This window comes from Macaca mulatta, chromosome 14 (assembly GCF_049350105.2).
Source record: "Macaca mulatta isolate MMU2019108-1 chromosome 14, T2T-MMU8v2.0, whole genome shotgun sequence".
Taxonomy (NCBI): domain Eukaryota; kingdom Metazoa; phylum Chordata; class Mammalia; order Primates; family Cercopithecidae; genus Macaca; species Macaca mulatta.
In genome coordinates this window covers 40482445-40508057 of record NC_133419.1, presented here as the reverse complement: position 1 = coordinate 40508057, position 25613 = coordinate 40482445, and the positions used below count along the sequence as shown (strand labels likewise).

The 25613-nt window shown below is 36.1% G+C and overlaps 1 protein-coding gene across 2 annotated transcripts in view; it reads left to right on the top strand.

Annotated features, from left to right (window-relative positions):
- The window catches only part of LUZP2 (leucine zipper protein 2), a 577754-nt gene that overhangs the window by 297031 nt on the left and 255110 nt on the right, over positions 1 to 25613 (top strand). The gene's annotated exons all lie outside the window — the stretch shown is intronic.

Below are 25613 nucleotides of genomic sequence, written 5' to 3'. Positions count from 1 at the left end.
TGTACAAACCAGCAAAATTTTAGGTGCTGCATATATTTAATTATTTTCCACTAAGTTATGAATTAACTGGTAACTGATAACTAATGAACTGATGAACTATGTAACAGGTAACTGCTGTTAACATTTATTCGCTATGATTAAATATATATATATTTTTTAGTGTGGAAAATCTTTACATCCAAAATTTTTCTTTTAAGATTTGTCCCATGCCTTAAGAAGTTTTATTATCTTTATTGTTTCTTATGCTTTTGCTTAAATAAGGCAAAGTATAGCCTTCATATACTCCACCCTTCATAGCCTCCACCCTTCAACTTTTTTGGAGCACTATGATCTTTTCTTGTAGCAACTGAAAACTCCTTGTCAGAGCTAGAGAACTGACTTCTTCTGTTTGCTCCAGCAATGCGCTTCCCTTCTTATAACTCAAAAGTTATCACACTGCAATGCATTTCTCTGTTGACGAGGGGAAAGAGTACTTATTTGTTCTCTGTTTACTCCAAGTTTTAAACAGTAGTGCATGATACATAGTAAGTTCTTACGGAGTAACCAAACTAATACCTAATCTGAGTTCTCAAGGTCTATCTTTGTTGTTGTTGTTGTTGTTGTTGTTGTTGGGAAATGAATGATGACGCCTATTTGGGTAGAAAGGAGACTTCCTGAATTACTAAGAATTTCAATTGAACCTAGTGTCATTTGTGCAACTCCTAGGCCTTTCTTGTGTGACTTCATTAAATATACCCCTAGACACTGAGTTTGGACTATTGATGCATCACTTCATGTTCAATATCTTATGAATTAACAGAATATAGCATAACTATTATGTAAACAGATACAGAACTTCCTTTTTTCAGTAATGTCAGAAACAAACATTTTAAGAGTTAAATCCCTTAAGTGAAAATGAAATTTATCATGTTTTTATTCTACTTTGTTTTCTTCTTATATAGCTAATAAGCTTAGATCTTATTATTTTTTATTATTAATGTTGAAAAATACTACCAACACTTACTGTACAATTAAGAATCATTAAAATTTTTTTTTGAAAAAAAATTGGTGATGATACCCAATAAATTATAAGGGTACATTGTCATCAGTGTGTTTATTTAATGGTGTTAGTTCTATTAGAAGATTTTTGTAAATCCTCTTTTCTTCCATCCTTTGGAAGCTGCTTATTGATTCTGTCACGAAAAGGTAAATCACTTACCTATTTCTTTTCAAAAACAAGATGTATTCATTGTCTAGCAATAATTACTCGAATTTCCAATCTGTTTTTGTTTTCATTTTTGTTTGTTTTGCAAGGGAAGTATGTTTCCCAAATGCTATGGAGTCCAATTCATGTTCACTCAAAGAGTGAGTCCTCCAGTAAAACAAGTCAATAGTGAGTTGGTGACAATATGAAAGGAATGCTTCTTGCTGTACATGCTGCTAACGATAGCAAGGTAGAATCTGCACGAAAGTTTAATTTTGTGTCACTCCTATTTTCTAATGTATTATTGTTGATGGGAACATATATTGTTTATGATTAGACATATAATGTATACGATATACATTTATGCACATATGTTCTATGCCTAAACACATGCTGTACATGTAAATACATGCATTCACATATATAAGTATCCAGATATTAGAATTCACTTGGGATTAGCCTTTTGGGAAACCAATTAAACTTGATCCCAATATTAATTCCACAGTCTTGTGGAAGTGTAAAGCCCCATCCACATTTCTGTGGATCCATACCTCACACATAGCTTCTTCCCTGCAGTTACACCATTTATGCTAATTCCTCTTTGAAAGACATCTCTTCTGTGATGCCTTTTCCGACCTCTCTTGCATAAGCTGATCGACTTTATCATCTGCTCCCATCATATTTAGTACACATATCTATATTGTGGCTTTCACCAGATTGCTGGCTAGTTTCTACTAATGAGGCTGTCTTATCTATTACACTCTAAGTTCTTCAGAGGAATTACTATACTCTAAGTTCTTCAGAGGAAAAAGGAGAGGAGGAAAGAAGAAACTAACAATCTAAGGCTTAAATACAAAGTAACAGGTGGATTTTTGATTAATGGTGTGTTAAAAAGGTATGTCATCTTCTATTGCAAGTGTCAAAATGTGAATTACTAAATCAAGTATGGACCTTGCTTGGAAATGTTTAACTGAGTCATTTAAATAGCCTGTGACCTGTAAAGACATTGTTATTTACTTGGGAGTATTAATGGCATATTTATAGAAGAGTCTGACATTTCATTAGGAAGTTTAATGAGCTTGACAAGATGACTCTGGTAGTCAATTCCAATAATAACATGTTATCATAATATGATTAACATGAAGGAGAACAAAAAACCCAGTTAAGATAAATCGTTATATCAAACAATAAAATTATGGCTAGGATGCTACATATGTGCTATTATATAAACTGTTAGAGAAAGAAGAGATTTCAGACAGCATTTAACCTGCACTTCTCCTCTCACAGATGAAAAGTTCCAGGCTTCAAGAGGCTGTGCTGACTCCGGGAAATTGTTCTGTTTCTCCCTAAAAATACTTTGTTCCAAATTGGCACCAGTTATAACTAGCGGGAACTATAGATCTGACTTCCTATAAGCAGTCACCAAATGTAATTATTTGAGTTTGTACTTACAAGCTTTACATTTGACCCTTCAAGTGGTACCCAGAGTTGGGGCACAGAGTACATCAATGTATAAACTCGTCTTTGCTGGTGGGCACATTTGTCATCAGCTGGCACCTGGTATATGACTGCTTTTTTAATTTAGGCTATCACAAATCCCTCAAAGTTATGAAGGAGTTGTAAAATGTATGTCTTGGGGAAGCCTAAAACCAAGAAGCATGTTATATATTTTATAATTTTATATTTTTAGGTTAATTTAATTTCCCTTTGTAATTGCATGCATGCATGTTTGATATAAAAATTATAAAATACAGGAGCAGAGAAAATAGTATGTTTTATTATTTTACCATGGGAAAAATGTAGTCAGAATTTATGGGCATATCTAATAAATATAGTCCTGACCCTTCTGTGTAAATAATATGGGATGTTTTTCTTTCCATTTACTATACATATACAAGTTTTCATGGTACCAAAAATTCTGAGTAAATATCATATTAACGGCTGCCTATTTGTAACACCTACCCCTAATGTGAATAATAAAATATGTCTATATTTGTATATATGCAAATATATAATATATAACCATGTAATTATATAATATATAAAATACATATTTGCATTATATTATATAATAGTAAATATTATAAATTATACCATATAAATATATAATAGATAAATATGTATATTATGTATTTATATACATATATATGCCATTGTTTTGTGTTGTTTTATTTTCCCACCTTTGCTTTAATGATTAAAAAGACTATCTTGTTCCAGGAATGAATTAAATAGTTGCCTATGTTTTCTTTCAGGTATTTTTATATGAAGCCAAATTTTCAATAAGAAAGTCCTGTGTCGGTAAATAGAATGATGCTATCTGTGAATTCTTTAGTAGGTATTGTACACTTGAAAAATAATAACTACCACTAAAACAGCAGGATTGACAACTTTTCTTAGCCAATTCAGGCCCAGTTATCAATTTAATTGAGGAATGAGTGTTTGAGTTAATTGAATGTTTCTGTTTAGTCAAGTGACAAAGTCTCTGTTCCCTGCTCCTTGATCTCCTGAAATGATTTAAAAAGACTTTATTATTTCAACAGTTACATTTGGGTACCCTTCTGAAACACTGGACAATTAATTTCTTTAAGTTAAAATAAGCTTATTTAAATGTTTCAAATAATCAAAAGCCTGAAGCTGAACACTGAAGTATCAGTTGTATTGTGCTCATGATGTTAAAAAAGGATTGAGCTGAATGTCAACTGATTTTATAAGTTCAAAAATTTGGGGCAGAATATTCTTATTTCCTGCAGTTACAACAAAGACATAATCATAAAATCTACTACATAGATTTATTGTGAAAACTAAGAGGTCAGAATAGTCACTAGCACAGTGTTAGAATCTCATTAATGTTAGTTGCAATGACCATCATTATTATTATCATTGGTAATTAATAGTAAACTGGATAAAATTGTTTCCTATTGTCAGGTGATTGTTTTTCATTTACACCTAGTAAAGCAATCGGCAGAGGCAGTGATGGACTGTAGAATTAAACTCAATTTGTATTTCTGCTATATTTGTTTTCACTTAGTCACAGTTTTCATGATTCTACCTCCAGCACTCACCTCCATTTATTTTCTATGCAAGATTTTTTATTCTCCCACGTTAATTTTCTTTATGGTATGTTAAAAACCGACAGAAGCATCAGGTTCATATTTAATAGTCATTCTTATAATTCACAAAACTAGGTCCTCAATGCAATATACACGATTATTATTTCTTTTTTGAAAGAAGTTACACAATGTTGACCTATGATAGTCTTGAATTTCTGAGTTCAAGGAATCCTGCCTCAGCATCTTGAGTCACTGGGACTACAGGTCTGTGCCACTAAGCCTGGCTGTCTTATCCTTTCTTAAAGCAAGTTTTCTATTTGAAGACTGCTAATTTCTTTGGGGCATTGTCCCCATAGACTTTTTTGTAAAACATCGTTGGCTTGTGAAACTCAGATAAACATGATAATCCATCTCTATTTAAATTCATGATCAGCGGGGGCGCCGTGGCTTGCACCTGTAATCCCAGCACTTTGGGAGGCCGAGGCGGGTAGATCACGAGGTCAGGAGGTCGAGACCATCCTGGCTAACACGGTGAAACCCCATCTCTACTAAAAATACAAAAAATTAGCTGGGTGTGGTGGCGGACACCTGTAATCCCATCTACTCGGGAGGCTGAGGCAGGAGAATGGTGTGAACCCGGGAGGTGGAGCTTGCAATGAGCCGAGATGGCACCACTGCACTCCAGCCTGGGCGACAAAGCAAGACTGTCTCAAAAAACCAAAAAACAAAAAAACAAAAAGCAAAACAAAACAAAAAATTCATGATCAATAATCTTAATTGGGCCCTTACTACTTCTAAGCAATCCTGATATTTTGTACCTTTAACAGTACCTTAATTCTCTCACTGTTACAGATGCCTATTTCTTTCTTATTTTTCTCTCTCTCTCTTTTTTTTTTTTTTTTTTTTTTGAGACTGAGTCTCACTCTGTCGCTCAGGCTGGAGTGCAGTGGTGCAGTCTAGGCTCACTGCAACTCTGCCTCCCAGGTACAAGTGAGTATCCTGCCTCAGCCTCCTGAGTAGCTGGGACTACAGGTGCACGCCATCACACCCAGCTAATTTTTGTATTTGTAGTAGGGATGGGGTTTCACCATATTGGCCTGGCAGGTCTTGAATTCCTGACCTCGTGATCCACCCACCTTGGCCTCCCAAAGTGCTGGGATTACAGGCATGAGCCCCCACGCCCAGCCCAGATGCCTATTTCATACCTCCTCAAACTGAAAACTCTGCCTTGCCTTCTAAAGCCACACTATCAGTTGATATTCCTGTGTATTAATCAGAATTATCCAGAGAAACCGAACCAACTGGAAATATATATTCATATAAATATATTATAACATTCACAACATATATATATATATACACACACACTATTTATTTTCAATAATTGCTTCTTTGATTTTGGAGGCTGACGATTCCATAATCTATATGGCAGGCAGGCAAGCTGAAGACCCAGAGAAAAGCTAATACGCAGTTCAGCTCTGAAGTCCATCTGCTGCTGAACTCCCTCTTGCTCTTGCTCCAGGAAGGTCTGTCTTTTATTCTATTCAGGCCTTTGAGTGCTTGGACAAGGCCCACCCACATTATGAAGGGCAATCTCTTTACTTACAAGCCACCAATTCAAATGCAAATCTCATCAAAAAACGCCCTCATAGGAACATCCAGAAAAATGTTTGATCAAACATCTGGGCACTGTGGCCAGCCAAATTGATGCATAAACCTATCCATTACACCCTGCTTTTTATTTCATCAAGAAAATGGAAGGCTTCCATGCTGCATAGTGTTCATGGACCCTTTGTGGTATGCATTTCACCCATTATTACTCTGCTGTGTGCCCAGGAATTAGTACGATCTATGGACAACATCAATTTATTCTTCCGTCATTTGGCTTTCATTTGAGTTTCTTCAATGCTAATCTTTGGCAACAGATGGAAGAGGGCTGGTAAGTGAGGTCAGTGTACATTTAACTTCTGTATATGGTCAACTAGGGATGCCGGGATTTTCAGCCAAAGTGCATAGCTTCTCTCAAGCTATGTCTCTTTGTGTAACTTTCTTCTCTTGAATTCATGTCTATTCCCTTCATTACTTAAGTAATCCAAGCTACTGGATTACCTCTTGTAGTTTCTCTTTACTCGCTACATGTGAGCAAATAGTTTTTCAATAAAATTTGCTCAAATTGGTCTTATTTTGATTGCTTCATCTGTTTCCTGATGGAGTGCTGATTAAATCATATGAGGTAATTTTTCACATGCTTCTAGCCACATCTCCCAATCCATCAGCATTGCTACCCGTCTTAGTCTATTCAGGCTACCATAACAAAATGTTATAAACTGGGTGGCTTATAAACAACAGAAATTTATTTCTCACAGTTCTGGAAGCTGGGAATTCCAAGATCAAGATGCCAGCAGTGAGGTCTGATGAGGAGTCACTCTCTGGCTCAAAGATGTCACCTCTTGCTGTGTCCCCACATGGTGGAAGGAGCAAATGAACTTCCTTGGGATTCTTTGATAAGGGCACTATTCCCATTCATGAGGGCTCTATCCTCAGGACCTAATCATCTTTCAAAGTCTGCGCCTTCTAATACCATGACATTGTGGGGTTAGAATTTCAACATATAAATTTTGAGGGTATATAGACTTTTCAACCATAGCACTACCCATTTACTCTGCTTCCTCAACTTATACTGGATGAGTTATTCATGTTCTTATCTGAAGTCAGTCTCTCCACTTGTGCTTTGAATTTATACTCCACTCATATGCAAGAATATCTAATAACCATTCTTTCTCTCGTGTATCATAAATTTCCCTCTCTTTCATGACTATATACTGTTGTAACACTCATCTTTGAAATATCAGTACTCAAGCCGACATTGCACACAGCTACTACCTTTTTCTGTGTTCCTTTTTTATAGTAAAATGCTTTGAAATACAGTATGTATTCTTATATATATTTTTATTCTCCAAATTCATATTTGCATTGAATGTGAATTTTAAAAAGAAGACTTTTTTTCTGTTTAAGATCAGTAACTCCCTACTGCCAAGTCAAAATGATAGTTCCCAGTTTTCATGTTAAATTATTAGCAGTATTTGAAACAGTTGATTATGTTCACATTTTTTAAACACTTGCTTTACTTGTCTTTCATAACTCCATATTTCTAGGGTCTTTTCCTATCTATCTCACTGATCATTCTTCTTTAATTCTTCTTCTTCTTTTTTTTTTTTTTCTGAGACAGAGTCTTGCTCTGTCATCCAGGCTGGAGTGCAGTGGCACGAACTCACTCACTGCAACCTCTGCCTCTGGGGTTCAAGCGATTCTCCTGCCTCAGCCTCCTGAACTGGGATTACAGGCATGTACCAGCATGCCCAGCTAATTTTTATATTTTTAGTAGAATCGGGGTTTCACCATGTTGGCTAGGTTAGTCTCATACTCCTGACCTCAGGTGATCCACCTGCCTCGGCCTTCCAAAATGCTGGGATTACAGACGTGAGCCACCACACCCAGCTGATCCTTTTATTCATTGTCTTTGTTAGATATTTCTTAAATTTGTAGCTATTTATTGTTCAAGCGTTCCAGACCTCAGTCGTCAAACCTTTCACTTTTCTATTTATGCATACTGTGAAAGTGATCCTTTTTGTCTTAAGTTTGTGTCATTGATCAATGTATACATTTCATATGTGTGTATTCTGCTGAGACCACTCCAGATACTTATGTGGAGGTGCTTATTCAATATATCTACCTGTATGTTTAAATGATATCTCAAACTAATGACATCCAACATCAGCGTTTCTGATTCTCTCATATATGGAAGTTATTGAGACAAAACACTTTGTAATCATCGTTGACACCTTTCTTTCTCTCATACCCCACATTTGAAATTCTTCTTAATGTTACAAAAGAAATAATAAAATATTACAGATGCAAGCTATCTTGATGACTTTTTGTGCTATCTACCATTTTCATTATTGTTAATGTTAGTTGAATAAGCAAATTTTATTCAAAGTCAGATAAATCTGACCTATGCATTTGAATATCATATTTTCAACAATTTTTCCCATTATAAATTTAGCTTTAAAGTTATACCTTTTATGGAATAGGAGAACATTCTGAGTGGAGCTCTGATGGAGTGGAGTAGCTTTAGTACATATATATGATAATTTGTAGGAGTCGCTGATATATATATATATATATATATATGTTAACAATATTAAATGTTTTGTTTGTTTCAATCTGTACGACTTCTATTTAAAGTGTATGAGAGTTTAAAAGCTTTTATTCTTTTTCTGAATATAGCTACTTGCATGTCAAGTGGCTTGTATATTTTATTTTCATCTCTTCAACATGTTGTATAATTAATATAATTATAAACTAAATTTTTATTGGCTATCAAAAAGGGTTAAATTAGTTCTTTGATTATTTTGAATAAATAACTTACCAGTTATTTTCTTTTATAGAACAGAAGGAAATTATTTAAGAATTAACATTTTGATCTTTCCAAATTGTAGACCTGTTATTTACAGTTTTGCAATTATCAGAAACATTTGAACAGAAACTTTGAACTTTCTTTCTGCAGTACAAATTTCAAACAGTGAAAGCAGTAAACAAAGTGAGCAGACTCTGATACTGTAAATGTCAAGAATTTTCTCCAGTTCCTCAGGCCCCTTTCTTAGTGAGAGTCTTTTTTTTTTTTTCCATTCAATCCAAATAGCTGTTTCTTTCTTCCTTTTCTTTTTAAACTTTGAGAGCTTTGAAATGGAATTCTTCATTTAAAAATTATCCAATCATTTCTTCCATGTATAGAAAAATGCATTTAGCTCTTGTGACCTACCTATCTTTCATTTCTATTTTCAAAGATTTACAACTATATGGTCAGGCGCGGTGGCTCACGTCTATAATCCCAGCACTTTGGGAGGTGGAGGCCAGTGGGTCACGAGGTCAGGAAATTGAAATCATGCTGCCAACATGGTGAAACCCTGTCTCTACTAAAATACAAAAAATTAGCTGGACATGGTGGCACACACCTGTAGTCCCAGCTACTTGGGAGGCTAAGGCAGGGGAATCTCTTGAGCCCGTGAGGTAGAGATTGCAATGAGCCAAGATCACACCACTGCACTCCAGCACTCCAGCCTGGCGACAGAGTGAGACTCTGACTCAAAAAACCGAAAAAAAAAAAAAAAAAAAAAAAGAAATACAACTTTATGTAATATGATGAAACTGTTTTTTGTATCATTTATTGGACACGTACTCTGTGGAATGCTGTGTTAGTTTTTTTTTTTTTTTTTTTTTTTTCGTATATTATCACATCTCTTTATAGGAACTTAGTACAGCAATGTTATAATCTCTGACCTACAGGAAAATGTAATGAAGTTCATTGAAGTTCATATGCCTAATTTTATCCAAGTAGTAAGAAGGAGAGACTGCATTTGAGGTAAGGTTCATTGGGATTTACAATCCAGATATACCACTAAGCAAAAATCTTCTTTTGTGAATTTTTCTTATGCCCTGAATTTCCTCCCTCCCATTCACAACGAAAGCTCTACTGTTGTTGTTCTTACTCAGTCCACACCCTGGTTCTCCCTGCCTGAACTTGGTGTCAGGATTGAGATTTGTTCCTGATTCAACCAAAGATGTACACGAACTGGAATGGAAAGCTTCCCTTTAGGCAGTTTCTATGACTTGTACTTTTTATTCATTTTCCCCCATTTTCTCACCAAAAGGTCTTCTAGCTTCCTGGAAACCTGATTTATTTTCTGGATTCATTGTCTCTCTTTGCTATAACTGGTGGATTTTTGTTAGATCTGCATTTTAATTTTAACTGAGCAAATTATTAACTATGGATTTGTTTCTTCATATACTTTACTTAGATGTTTAGTAGAGAATTTAGTGTCCCATATTCATCTAATTTCCATGTTGGAACAGGTCAGGTTACCTTTTTTGGAATTTCCCTGTATGATTGCCGATGAACTAATTCTTGTTATTTCAACCTTTCCTTGTGTCAAAGTTCAGCGTTAAAATATGGCACTATTCCGCTTTGTAGATGCATCATAAATGATATGTTTATTTGATGTAGAATTTTTTGTTGTGACTTATTTCTAAACAATTCTGGGTAATCCCATGGGCCTGAGTCTGCACTCTATGGATCTTTCCTTCACAAATAAACACACTCCGTTAATGTCACCACCTGCAAACATCTGTGGATGTACTCTGCTCTCAGATGGGTTTGAAGTGAAAAGACTTTTATGGATCCTCCTGATGCTCAGCTGTAAAGGAAAAAAGAAAAGTCTGACTAAATCTTGCCAAAGAAAAATTGCACCAGACAAAATTATACTGCTCTTTATATGAGGCTACCACAATAAGGGAGAGAGGACAGAACAAAGTTGATCTCAACTCTACTGAAACAAAAGATAGGCGGCTTTTTAGTCATGAGGGAAATATTAAGGCAGTCTTGGTCAATGTTTTTGTCTGTAAGAGACTAGCAATTACTCATAAGTCTTTTTCTGTATCATTCCCTCAATCTCACCTATTAAACCGTTCTTAGAAAACAGCAACTGCTTTAACATGCTTCTGTTAGCTGTCTTGAGAGATTTTATCTTTTTCAAAACCTACTCACAAAAGAGTTATATTTACATACATTTTTCTTTATCTTTTGTATTCTGACTAACCAATTGTTAATAGAAAGTCAGAAAAGTAATCTTTCTAATATTGAGTCTGAGAAGATACTAGGATCTATTTTCCCTAGCCTGACCTTGTGTTTCTCATTTCAAGTAACAGGTAGATAAATATAATGCCTTTAAAATGTAAAAATCTCCAGCTGATCCTAAATAGAACATTAAGAATCTAACTAAAGAGCCTGGCCTTGTTAGACTTGTCAGATCTGCTTATCTAACTTATACAGATTTTAGAAGGAAGTGCCATTAAACCTTGACCAAGCAGATAACAAAAATCCGAGGGTTCATTGCACAATGTAAGACTCCACATTTTCTACTGTGATATTCTATGTACTGCACGTACTTCGCACATGGCATACTACTCTTTATGTGCAGAGATGAGTTTCTTACTTTTTAAAGTTTGTGTTCCAATAGTGGAGAATGAGTGTGTGCAGTCTCTGCTCATCTTTACTCCTAATCCCGATGGTGTCCAATAGCATGCATTTGAGAATGGCTGTGATTGCCATTCCTGTGATTGTCATTCCTTGATGTGGAATCAAGAGATATAGCAAACAAAAGGAAAATTAAAACCCCAACCTCAGACTCCTAAGCCATTAAATATTTAGCTTATTAAAACACATAAGCTAAGTATTTGTATATATTTTGATATCTGACACTTTAGAATGAGACAGAAGCTGTGGCTATATAAATTGGTTATGGATTAAAATGATTTTGTGTGCTACAAGTGGACAAATGAAAGGTTTCCTTTTGCGGATTGTGTCAAGTTTGCCTTTCTTTTACATATAATACAAATAATATTTTCTAATTTGTTTTCTCATAAGTTTCTTTCAAGACTGAAATGAAGTGTGTACTTGCAAATAAAGATATAAGATACCATATCATCAGTCAAATAGAAGAATAAATATGACATTCAAAATAACCTTGTTAACAAGGTAGTTAATTTTAAGAATTATAAGCTTTCATGTTTAAGTGAATTTGAGATCATTTGGCCATGAATAACATCTTAATTTGGTATTTATTTGTGTTGAAGGTAGAGGGCAGATGGAAGTTAAATACTGTTGAAACTCACTTGCAAAGTAGAATTCAAACATAGTTCCTTAACTTCTTAACCCACTTCACTTTCCAAAATGTTCTATTTTACTGATAAGACAGCTCATAATTATTTATGTTTGTTTCATAACCACTAACATAGTAATCATATGGACAATATACATGTATTGATTAAAACATTATTAATGACCTTTTTCATTTTGTACAATTTGTCATTATTCTTATTATATATCAATGATTTTAGATCTTCAGAAACACTTTTTTTCCTTTCTGTTTACTTTTTACTCCACCTAGAGAAAAACTGGCAAATTGTCAACATTGCAATATTTATCTTCATGTTTGGAAAGTTCACTATTTATTCACTGACTATATCTGATTCCTACAGCATTAAAACAGTATGAGAAATAAAAAGGAAAATAGCAATAATAATGAACAACTGTGAAGGGAATGCATTTTAGAGTATTTTAATGAGTTTTATTACATATGATTCTCCTAATATCCAAAAATTAAGGTACTGGGCTCATTTCACTGATGAAGAAACAAAGGCCCTGAGAATTTATGGAAATTAGTACAAATCTCACAACTAAAGCAGATGTAACTCCCAAACCTGAGCGTTTTACAAGGTTCTCCTCTGTTGCTTTGTTAGCATGTCAGTATCCCACAGTTCCTCTCTTCTGTTTTTAGAGTGTGCTTGTGTAATTTGGGTTTAGTCTTGAGATTAGAGAGCTAAAGGAAAACACAGAACCCTAGTTTATAGTAAGATGATATGACTTGCTATCAATCTCTTGTTTCCAAGTACTTCACTGTTATGCACCTCACTGAGATGTGCACTTGCCTGCTAATCCTAGCTGTCAATAGAGAGCACTGGTGTGTAGTAACTGTGATCTTGTTTCAGTGACTGTAAGTGGTTATGAACCAAACTCCCTACTCCACTGTCCAAGAACTTCTCAGGTGATCCGTTTCCTTCCACAGATGAGAGTTTCATCTTTAGATACTGTATAAACTTATTTTGAGTGTTCTCAAATGTAGCATAAATTAATAATAAATAAATAAACAATCAACTTTGCTTTTTGAGTGCAAATTTGAATTTTGGACCCAGCCGGAATTTATCTGAAGCACAATTTGGTGAATAACCTGCTGAACAAGCAAGGGTATATGTTTTAGGGGTAAAATTGCTCTGGGGCTTTCAAGACCTTAAGCAAATGGCATATGCAGAGCAAGTTCTGTTCTTCTGAAATCACATGGGTTAGTCCTATTGAATAACCTGATTAGAGTTTTCTATGTTTAGCATGTTCTACTTTCCTCTATTCTCCGCCACTCTTCCAACTATAGTGTGTTCTTGGTTTTGTTGGCAAGAGGCGTAACATTATTATTAACCACAAACAACTTGTAATTGCCTTTTCAATTTATATAGGTTGCTCATAAAAAAGTCATATAAACTACAATTATAATTTTGTGTTGTAATAATAATCTCTGTGTGTGTGTGTGTGTGTGTGTGTGTGTGTGCGTGCGCGCGCATGTGTATGTATGCCGGAGCAAGGGATAGAGGAAAAAGCCAAAGAGAAAACAATAATAAAGTGAGAGAAGAGGTTCAGAAGGTTTATACCAGGGCTGGCTTGTGATAAGACTACTGGTGAACTCTGGTCAGATTCAATGTTCTTATGGTCTAATTGGACTGAACGTCTTTAAAAATTAAAAATGCAGATCATATAATAAGTTTTTTTTTTTGTCTTTTTTTTTTTTTACTTTTTGTGGAGAACGGGGTCTCGCTATATTACCCAGGCAGGTCTCGAACTCCTGGGCTCAAGCTATCCTCCCGCCTCTGCCTCCCTGAGAGCTGGGATTACAGGCGTGAGCCACCGCGCCCGGCCCATATAATAAATTTTTAAGTGAAGTATTGCTTCACCCTTGGTGTAATTTAGATAGTACACAAGTTTTTTGTTGGTTTTGAAGTACAAATTTAGCAAAGCTTAGCTTAATGTATTACGTGGATACACAGATAAAATAAATCGCCCTTATTAACAGTGGAAACTCTCTGCATATTCATGTTTTATTTTGTTCAGTGAACAATCCCTATATTAAGGAAGGAGGGCTAGGTTTGGAGACAACAAAGCAAGGTGGACAGGGGTTCAGGCTTTCCAGTCAGAACATCTATTTTCAAATTTTGGCTCATCATTCCCTAGCTGTGTGACCTTGTGCAAGTAATTCAAATACTGCCAGCGTCAATCCTGCATGAATAACAGGGAGAAAGTAAGAGTGCTAAATCTGTAGGGTTGTGGTCAGAATTAAATGAATTAATATGTATCAAACACATAAGATAGTAAGAACTGAATAACTGTTAGCCCTTATCACTATCACATTATGATATGTAATAGAGAAGCATTCTGAATAGTCAAACACATGATATCCTGCAATAAGAGTGATTTGACTCAGGATTTATAATTAGGTTTGATTATCCAAGGGTGGTAGAAATTCCGAAAACCACAATTGATGTGATGTCAGGAAGATGATGATGGCAATAACCTTTTCTGGAATACCTAATGTTTGGCAAACACTATGAATTTGCTTTTATGTCAATAATCTCATTTTCCTAGAAACAATTTTGCAAGGGACATAATTATCCCTCCCATTTTACATGTGGAGAAACTGTAACTCAAGGACTTTAAGAATGATGTACAAGGTCACAGAGCAAATGAGTATCTAAGCCAGATTCAGACCACAGAAAACCTGCCTCCTGGTGATACACCTGCCAGTCTACAATAAAGATGCTCCCCATCTATTCATACAGGATAGCTTAGGGAAAAACACTTTGTCACTAGCATCTCCATTTCCTATTGCTAAGATAACAACTTTTAGGATTCATGCCAGAAAAATCTATGAAACAGCTGACATCGTTTAGGAGTTCTATTTATTGACAAAGTTCTTTTATAAATCTGCTGGCAAGATGCTAATGTGGGTTATGGGCAGAAGTTGAGTACACTTTACCAAGCTGCAATTTCTCCTCATTTACTGTTTTCAAGGAATTTTAAAACCTTCACTATTTGTGAGAGAAAATAATTAGAGGCCATGTCTGACGTGATACTAAGAAAAATACAAGGAAACATTTTTTCTTGAAATTTTTTTTTTCTTGAAATTCTTTTTCTTGAAAGTTTTCAAGAAAAGGAAAAATTTTCCAAATATATAATGATCGAGTTTGGTTTTAATTTTCTTTTGTTTTGTGTTTTAAAAAAGAAGTCCTTTTTTTGGCTCTTATGCTCTGTAAAATGCACAATACTATGTTTTGTGTGCTTGGTTTCTTATGTATTTATTTTAAATTTGAAATATAATTAGCTGCTTTCTTTCAAGCTAGGGACATCTTATATTTCATGGTTTTTTTTGTTTGTTTTTTTTCCAATGTATTTATCTGTTGGAAGGTGGGGTCTCACTCTTTTGCCCAAGTTGGAGTTCAGTGGTAAGATCATAGCTCACTGCGGTCTTGATTCCTCCACCTCATTCCGAAGTAGTTGGGACTACAAGCACACACCACCATGCCAAGTTATGTTTTCATTGCTTTTAGAGATAGAGAAGCACTATTGTTGCTCAGCATGATCTCTAATTCCTGGCCTCAGGCCATCTTCCTACCTCAGCCTCCCAAGTCTTTGGGATTACAGGCGTGAGCCACTACAATCCTTTTATATTAGGTTAATTTGAAAAACTAGCAATATATTTTTGCCACAAGGGGGAGGAGCCCACTAAGTTCCCATCTGCCTTGTGTGCAATACCAAATCAGAGTGCATAAGGGGCATTTAGTCTAGAGACATCAGATGGAAAGCGCAGAATTATCTTTGCAGAATAGGCGTATAGGCTGTAGGAGACTAGGACTGTCTATCTTGCATGCTCAACTTCCTGCTTCCCCTTGCTTGCCATTAAGAGAGGAGAAGGGATTCCCTAGAGCCAGTGGGAGAGTTGACATACGGGAAAGGAGCAGCCGCAGGTCTGGCTTTTGGAGTGAACTCAAGATGTATTTCCTGCAGAAACAATGCTGTGTGCATTGGGCAATCGTGGCCAAAGCAGTGCCACCAGCGCAAAGAGTTCACAGAATAGTTGGATTTCTTTTGGCTGGGTGAGCTTCCTTACTGTGTATTCAACATTGGTACTAAGAGAAAAGGAGTTTTTGAGGCACACAAAATTTACAAGCTCAGTTTTATTACGGTAGTGGAAGCTTCACTCACTGTAGAGAAAGCTGTTTGATACTAGAAGCACTGTGTCTCACTGTCATTTTCTCTTTCTGCTCCTCCATTATCATTGTCATCATCTGAACATAAGTGACGCTAAATAAAAGTTTTGATGTTCTAGGCCAGGCGCGGTGACTCACGCCTGTAATCTCCGCACTTTGGGAGGCCGAGGCGGGTGGATCACAAGGTCAGGAGATCGAGACCATCCCGGCTAACACGGTGAAATCCCGTCTCTACTAAAAATAGAAAAAAATTAGCCGGGCGAGGTGGGGAGCGACTGTGGTCCCAGATGCTCGGGAGGTTGAGGCAAGAGAATGGCGTGAACCCGGGAGGCGGAGCTTGCAGTGAGCCGAGATGCCGCCACTGCACTCCAACCTGGGGGACAGAGTGAGACTCCTTCTCAAAAAACAAACAAACAAGAAAACCTTTTGATGTTCTAGCACATTATTCATTATGTGCTGATGAATAGACATGCACTCATTCCGTTATCAAAGGATTCCCATGGGTAAGAAAGTACTACCTTAATATGTAGAGAAAACTGAGTAACACATAGGAGGAAGAAACCAGTACAACTTCTACAGCTATTAAATTCAAACGGGCTGGGCGTGGTGGCTTATGCCTGTAATCCCTTTGGGAGTCCGAGACAGGGGGATCACGAGGTCAGGAGTTCGAGACCAGCCTGGCCAATATGGTGAAACCCCGTCCCTACTAAAAAATAAAAATAAAAAAAAAAATAACCAGGCGTGGTGGCAGGCACCTGTAATCCCAGCTACTTGGAGGCTGAGGCAGGAGAATTGCTTGAACTTGGGAGACGGAGGTTGTAGTGAGCCGAGGCCACACCATTGCAGTCCAGTCCGGGTGACAGGGCGAGACTCCATCTCAAAAAAAAAAAAAAAAAAAAAAAAGGCAAACCAGGACATCTGACTTCACATTTTTTCCCTGGAGAGGTTCTAGCTCTTTGTTCTAGGTCTGGCAAAAGTGAGTTCATGTGTTAGGTCTGCTAAACACCAACTTCATAACTAGCGTAAACTCACCTAGCATCTTGAGCTTCAGTTTCCTCATCTGAAAAAGGTGATAAATAATAATAGCTATCTCCTAGTAATGTTGTAGATATTAAGTCAAATATGGGGAAATGATTTTAGTTCCTGGCAGTGGAAATTACTACTAGAATAGAAAAGTAATACTTCAGTAGTAGTAATATTTTTTCTATCAGAAAAATAATTAATCACAATTAATATTCCCTTAAGTTTAGGCATTGAGAATATCTTGCTGATTGGTTGCTGCAATAAATGATAATTTTAATAAAAGTGCTTAATTCTTTTAGCTAAAGGACAAAACAATCCTAAACATCATTGGAAGTAAAGCAAGGCAAAGTGTAGATTTGATCTCTTTAATTACATTTTAGAGCATTTCAGCAGCTCTCTCAGTCCTTTGTCTTCCTCCCCATAATTTGCTATTCACCCACCCCTACCCTTGTCTTTTTAGGCTTGAATGCTGGGAAGAGAGAGTATTTCATTTTCCTTCTCCTATACACTCTCTATACACACAAGTGATTATCTGAAGGTGATAATGGACAAGCTTTTTCTCTTGCAGAATTCTTGGCGAGACTTAGTTGGGAGAGTGTCGTGAAAAGCGCTGTGGCCCTCTCCTCCTGCCTTGCCATGCTAGACTGTGTGTCACATTGTGTAGGACTGTGGTGTCAGTGATATAGCTTAGCACAAACTTGAAACTTGATACAGTCAACAAAACCACCTGGGTATATGAAATTGTCACTATTGAGAATTGCAAAACAGATTAGATGCAGGACAACAGTTTGAGCAGAGTTTACTGAGTTCCCTGTATAAGCATGTGCAGAGATACAGTGAATGTCAGGTCAACCTCCCGCATTACATTCACATGGGTATCATTTAACTCAAAAAAAAAAAAAAAAATACCATAAAACTCAGGGAGGGCGAAATGCTTTCCAGGTCATATCCTCACTCATCTTCCTCATGCATCTCTAATTTGTTGTGTCTAATGGGAGACTGAGCAGCGCTGGGCGAGATTTTTTTCTCTGGAACTTTATTTAAAACACACTAGGAAAATCATGTAAATTTTGCTATAAGGTCAGGTTGAAAGTTAAGAAAGCATAAGAAAGATAAACAAATTCCTCCTTCGCATTTGCTTGCCCTAGAATTTTTTCTAAAACCCTGCAAATGGCATTTTTTTTGTTTGTTTTGTTTGTTTTGTTTCATTGGAACCTATTTTATTTGTACACTTTTGTGGCAAATATATGTCCAAAAGTTATTATGTTCCATTTGAGTTTTCCACCAGAACAAACTATTTTAATTTGTAGCAAAAGTGCAAAGTAGATTAACCTCCCTAAACTTCTTCCATTTCATGTTACATCATGAAGTCTGTTTTTGTTTCAGTCTTAATTGTGCCTAGCTCAAAAGTGGAAATTTGCTAAGATGACCTTAATTTTGAAAACAATTTTCCCTGAGGGTTCAAGTAGGATGGGGGAATGCGGATCCTGCTGAATCAACGTATAACCCATCACTTTAAAGAGGTGCCAATAAAAGAATTTCTACAAATATTCTCAGCAGGGGTAAATTTAAAAATCATTGTCGGTGAGGGAATATCATCTCCTTTTTCTGGGAATCAAGCTGCCTGACTCTGCAACCCCAACATTCAATTCATTCTCAAAGCTTTCTGAGTGCTCCATTAAAGACATGTTTTATTCAGGTTTTCCAGCGGTCAGATGTTCGCTAATAATAGTAATTTCCAGGTTTTGGTGATATATTGTGTTCGGAGGAAATAGTGTTAATCATTTTAAAGATATTTATTTATATGAATACTATAATATTATGAAATACATGACATTACTACTACTTTATTGCGATTATTATTTTATAAACGAGGCTTAGTATTGATCCAAAGAAACAAAGTTAATGAAAAAGAGATCTAGGAAAATTCTTATCATGACTCCATATTGCTTCACTAAGGAGATTAGGAAAATGCTAACTTGAATGTTTGTTAAAAGAAATTTATAAGGATTTAGACAATAATAGTCTGACAGTATTATCATTTAGACAATAATAGCCTAGTGTGGGATGTAGGCAAAAGTTTCCTAACTTTATTTATTGTTTTTTCTTAATATAAGGAAGAGTGTAATCTAATGACAGCATCCTAGATTTTAGGTACACACCTGGCTCTACCACTTAATAGCTGTCCCAATTTTGAAAAATTACTGAACAGTTATGAGCTTGTTCTCTCATTTGCAAGTGGGCTTAATAACATCTATCCCAAAATTTTTAAACTGATTTTTTGAATAAAACATGTATTATGAAGAGTACATATATGTACATATGTTTAATGATTTTCTGAAACTGAGGACATTCATGTACTGTGCATATATTCCAAACGTTACTACATTACCAAAATAAGACATCTCCCTAATCCTCCCTTCAGCCATTACCCATCAAAGGTAACCACTATCTTTACTTCTAACAGTATAGGTTAATTTTGCCTATTTCAAATTTTATTTAATTAGACTCATACAATATGCAGTACTTTATATCTGGCTCTTTTCACTCAGCATTTATATTTGTGTGATCCAGCCATATGGTTAGCTATGATATAGTTTGCTTGTTCTCCTTGCTGCATAGCATTTTATCCTGTGTGTATACCATATTTACCCATTCCTCTATTGATAGGTATTTGGGTAGCTTCCAGTTTGGGACTATGAAAGATACTGCCATGAAGAACATTCTACTACATGAGTTTTGGTGACTGTATAGACACATTTATGTTGGATTTCTATGGTCTGTTTTAACAGATATCACTGCCACTTTTTTTTTTTTAATTTAAAAAATTTGCTAAAATACACATAAGATAAAATTTACCTTGTATATCATTTTTAATTGCACAGTTCATAAATATTAAATATACTCATAATGTTGTGAACCCATCACAACCATTCATTTTCATCATTTCCTACATGTTGCAAAACTGAAACTCTAAGCGTATTAACAGTAACTCCCCATTCCCCGTCTCCCCTAGGTCCCTGGCAACCACCACTCTTCTATTTGTCTCTATGATTTTGACTATTGTATGTACCTTGCTATGGCTTGAATGTGTGAGTCTGTAAAATTCACATGTTGAAACTTAATACCCAGTATGATAGTTTTAAGAGTTGGGGCCTTTTGGACAGTGATTAAGTCGTGAGTACTCCTCCATTAATGGGATCATCCTCATCCTTTTTCCTTCTTCTACCAGACACTGAATCTCCCAGATCCTTTACCTTAGACTTCCCAGCTTTTAGAACTCTGAGGAATAACTTTCTATCATTTATAAATTACCCAGTCTGTGGTATTTGTTATAGCATCAAAAACAGACTAAGACATATCACATATAAGACAATATCATCAGAGTAAAAAAGTAACCCACAGAATGGGAGAAAATATTGGCAAATTATATATTTGACAAGGGATTAATATCTAGAATATAAAGAACTCTCTAAACTCAAACAACCAAAATCTGATTTAAAAATAGGCAAAAGACATGAATTGATATTTCCCCAAATAAGATATATAATGGCTAAGTAGCTAGCTGGTGAGAAGATGCTTATCATTATGGGAACGCAAATCAAAATGAGATACTACTTCACACCCATTAGCCATCCCTTAGGATGGCTACTACCAAAAACAAAAAGGAACAACAGAAAACACATAAAATAACAAGTTTTAGCCAAGATGTGGAGAAACTGGAGTCCTTGCACACTCTAAAGTGGTACAGCTGCTGTGGAAAATATTCTAAAAATAGAGTTTCCAAATGATCCAAATTTTCTGCAAGCAGAGTCTCAAAAAGATATTCATACACCAACGTTTATAGCACATTATTCACAGCAGCTACATGTGAAAACAACCCAAGTGTCCACTGACAGATGAATGGATAAACAAAATGTGGCATATCATACAGTGGAATATTATCTAGCCTTAAGAAGAAAAGAAATTCTGACATATGCTGCAGCATGATGAACTTAGAGAACATTATGCTAAGTTAAATAAGCCAGTTATGAAAAGACAAACCCAGTATGATCCCAAACTTTTCATATGCACTAAATTAAATAATATATGGAAGACTGACACATTGTATGGTAACTTGTCAGTAAGTGGCACAATAACTGGATTTATATAAAAGTATTTCTTTCTTATGTTGAAGGTGAATTGGAAGAACTTATGGTAAGTGAGTTTTTCTTAGATAGTGATCAAACCGGAAACATCAAGAGATTAGAATAAGACAGTGAGGCTTTGAAGTACAAACAAGCAAGCGCCAGAAAGGAAACAAAACAAAACAAAACTAGGAATAACTGTTTCTTTACTCCTAACACTTGCGAAACCAAATATATGGGGTTTCCACTAGCAATTTTCTAATTTTCTGTGGACACTAAGTGTCTACAATTTATTTCAATGTTCACACTAATTTATCTCTTAGATGCTCTGTGCCAGGAATCAGGCACAAAGACCAAATACATTTTTCTTATTATATCACAAATTCACTGAGACAAAAAAACAGGCTAAGTATTTGCAAATTGAGGAGGCAGTAGCCATCTAGGAAATTCAGATAAAGCCTACATTTCTAGTTACTCCATCAAAGGTAGGAATGTTATAGAAATTTCAGGGGAGAAAACATATCTTTTCCTAACCCATCCTGAAGTTCATGGAAGGTACTCCTATAATAAAAGACATATTAACAAGAGAAAAACACACCAATTTATTTAATAAGTTTTACTGACACAGGAACCTTCATAAACAAAGAACCAAAGAAAAAGAGAGGTTTGTTTACTTGTATAGACAGCCCTGCAGAAGTATGATTGGAAGACAAATATAGATGATCTAATGGTAACAAATTGGAGTAAACTTAGACAGGCCTGTTTGTTCAGATTCACTTTAGCATCTCCGTATCTTAGAGAATAAAGATATTCATTTCCTCCAGATATAGGAGGGCTACTTCTGAAATGAGTCTCATGCCCTGTTTTAGAGAAAGGTCAGAAAATTCTTTTATAGCCTGCTTCAGGGGAGAAGGGAGGGTGAAGGTCAGAGGGACCTTCTTGCTTCTGCTGTCTCTTCAGATGCCATGAGATATATTTTGGGGTAGCATGTCCTGAATCTTCTGAGAAGAACCTTCTTTATTTATTTACTTATTTTTGAGATGGAGTCTCACTTTGTTGCCCAGGCTGGAGTGCAATGGTGCAATCTTGGCTCACTGCAACTCCTCTGCCTCCTGGGTTCAATCAATTGTCCTGCTTCAGGCTGCTGAGTAGCTGGGATTACAGGCATGTGCCACCACACCCAACTAATTTTATTTATTTTTATTTTTTTAAAGTAGAGACAGGGTATATTAGTCTGTTTTCATGCTGCTGATAAAGACACATCCAATATTGGGAAGAAAAAGAGTTTAATTGACTTACAGTTCCACATGGCTAGAGAGGCCTCACGATCATGGCAGAAGGCAGGGAGGAGCAAGTCACATCTTACATGGATGGTGGCAGGCAAAGAAAGAGAGCTTGTGCAGGCGAACTCTGATTTTTAAAGTCATAAGATCTAGTGAGACTTATTCATTATCACGAGAACAGCACGGGAAAGACCCACCCTCATGACTCAATTACTTCTCACCGGGTTCCTCCCACAACACGTGGGAACTGTGGGAGTTACAATTCAATATGAGATTTGGGTGGGGAAACAGCCAAACCATATCACAGGGTTTCACCGTGTTGGCCAGGCTGGTCTCAAAGTCCTAACCTCAAGTGATCTGCCTGCCTCAGCCTCCTAAAGTGCTGGGATTACAGGCGTAAGCCATTGTGCCTGGCCAGAAGCACCCTCTTTACTTCATACTCTTTCCTTGGCCATCATTCTCTTGGATTTGCCCTAAAAGTTTGTTCAGCAGAAATCTGTGTGTTGACTTACATAAGCTAAGCATCATAAATGGTACTGGAGGTTTTCAGCCTGAAAATGTCAGAAATATCACTGGAAGTATTTTAATCTTTGAAAATTAGAGCCCTGCGTGGTCATTGAGATTTTCTAGCCCATCGTTTTCTCAACTGTTTGTTTTAGGTTGGATTTCACCTGAGACAAAAAATTCAAACTAAGTAGTTTGGGAAAAGGAATTCACGGCAGCGGAGTAATGGAGAAGTAAAACAAGAAAGGGAAGGCAGCCAGTTAAGGATGATGGAGGTTAATCATCCTACAGAAATTTTTGGATGACATTGTAAGACTCCTCTTAAATATTGGCCAAAGGCTTATTGCAGGAGTTTTGATTCCACATTTCTGTCCTGCAACATAAGCAAGAAAAGTGTGTCTTGGCAGAAAGCCTGTTGCAAAGAAATGCAGGAGCTAGATGTTGGCCTGGCTTGCTTTGAAATACTAGGGTTGGAAGACATGAAGAGACCAGGAATATTACTTGTAAAAGTATATTGTATTGATGTTAGTCTATAAAAAGTATTTAATGGTCAAAAATCTTGGGGATAAAAAGTCAGGTTACATTCCAGGACTTTTCTTATTTTATCATTGGTAAATGTGTAGCTTCAGGGTAGGAACATACAGTGATGTGTTGAAGTTGGCTTTTACCACTCGGTAAATGTTAATTGTTAAATATTTGGGAATTTTGTGAATCAGTTGTTAAGTTGATGGTAGCTTGAAATTCGGCATTGTAATATTTACATCACGGAATTTGATATATGTTACTAATCAGCCTTCACTATTGCCAGTTTGTTTATGACTTCATCATCAACGTTGTGCACATTTTTGTAAACTGTACTCACCATTTTTGTAAACTATACTCACCATCAACCCTTAAATTACTGAAGCATTTTATAGGATCAGTGCTCTATGTGGGATTCACCAATAAAACTCAATTGCTTATTTTTACAAATGAGAGCATTCAGTTCATGTTGGTAGTAAATTTATAAAAATAAAATTCTCACTGTAAAGAAAAAGGAGATTGGGAAGGTAAACTTGGAATCTGTATGTGAAAAGAGGTAAGTCAAAGTGGACTCAAATAGTTAGTTCCCAGTTATTTACAATCCTGTTGATAAAGTTCTCCTGTTATTTCTATCAGTTATTCCAAGAGTTTTTATTCTTTTTGCTTCCTGAAACAAGACTTTTGAATAGAGAAGAGTTTACCTCAGACAGTCTTTAACTATTAAAAGCCTTAGTTCTCTCCTCAGAGGGATAACTCTGATAAAATAATCTCCTTTTACTGACTTCTATGGAATCACATATAAGTTGGTTGGAGAAGAGGGGTTGCCAACAAAAAAAAATCAAAAAATCAGAAAATGAAGTAGAAAGGGTTAGTTTATTAACAGTTTTATCAATCACATCAGAGGGCAAACCAATTTATTTACTATCCCTCAAAGAACATCCACAAAAAAAAAAAAAAAAAAAAAAAAAGAGCAATATGGTCTAGATACTTCAGACCATGGCACCCTCTGATTATAGGTCGTTACAATGGGAGGAAAAAGTAATATCTTTTCCTCACTCATTGTAAGGATCATGGCTGATTTTTTAAAAAAACTGGTTAAGGCCGGTTGCAGTAGTTCACACCTGTAATCCCAACACTTTGGTAGGCCAAGGCAGGCGTATCACCTGAAGTGAGGAGTTTGAGACCAGCCTGACTAACATGGTGAAACACCGTCTCTACTAAAAATACAAATGAGCCAGGCATAGTGGCAGGCACCTGTAATCCCAGCTACTTGGGTAGCTGAGGCTGGAGAGTCACTTGAACCCGGGAGGCAGAGGTTGCAGTGAGCTGAGATCGCAGCATTGCAGTCCAGCTTGGGTGACAGAGCTAGACTCCATGTCAAGAAAAAAAAGAAAAGGCAGGTCAAACAAATTATTTAACAAAGTTTTGCATAGCACAAGAGGCTACAGAAATAAAGATCCAGGGACAGCTGTTTTTGTGCTCGGGTTTGACAAAGAATGGATAGTTGTGTAGAAATGTGATTGGACAAAAAAGAAAGGGTAGTTTATGATAATGAATTATGGGTGTGTGGAGAGATTCAGCAAATCCTGTTCATTCAGATTCATACTGGCCTCTCTGTGTAGCATTAAGTCTTTCCAAGTAAGGGAAAGAACTCCTCTAGAATGAGGGTCTTATGACCTACTTTCAGGCAAGCTAGGTCAGAGAATTTTTTTTATGACCATGCTTCCCATAAAAAAGTAGAGGAAGGTCAGGGAGACCATCTTGCTCTTTGGCTTTCTCAGTTGCCATAGTAACATATTTTGGGGATATTGTACTCTGTGTTGTGATAGAACTGAGATCAGAAGAGAAATAAAAGCATCACTGTCAAATAGAATCCAAGTCATTTCTTAATTATTTTGGGGTGTGATTCTGTTGGAGACTTACATTCTGCATTGTCAGATTGCTAGGAATTGTGAAACATTGATCACAATGGAAATAAAATGTAAATAATAGC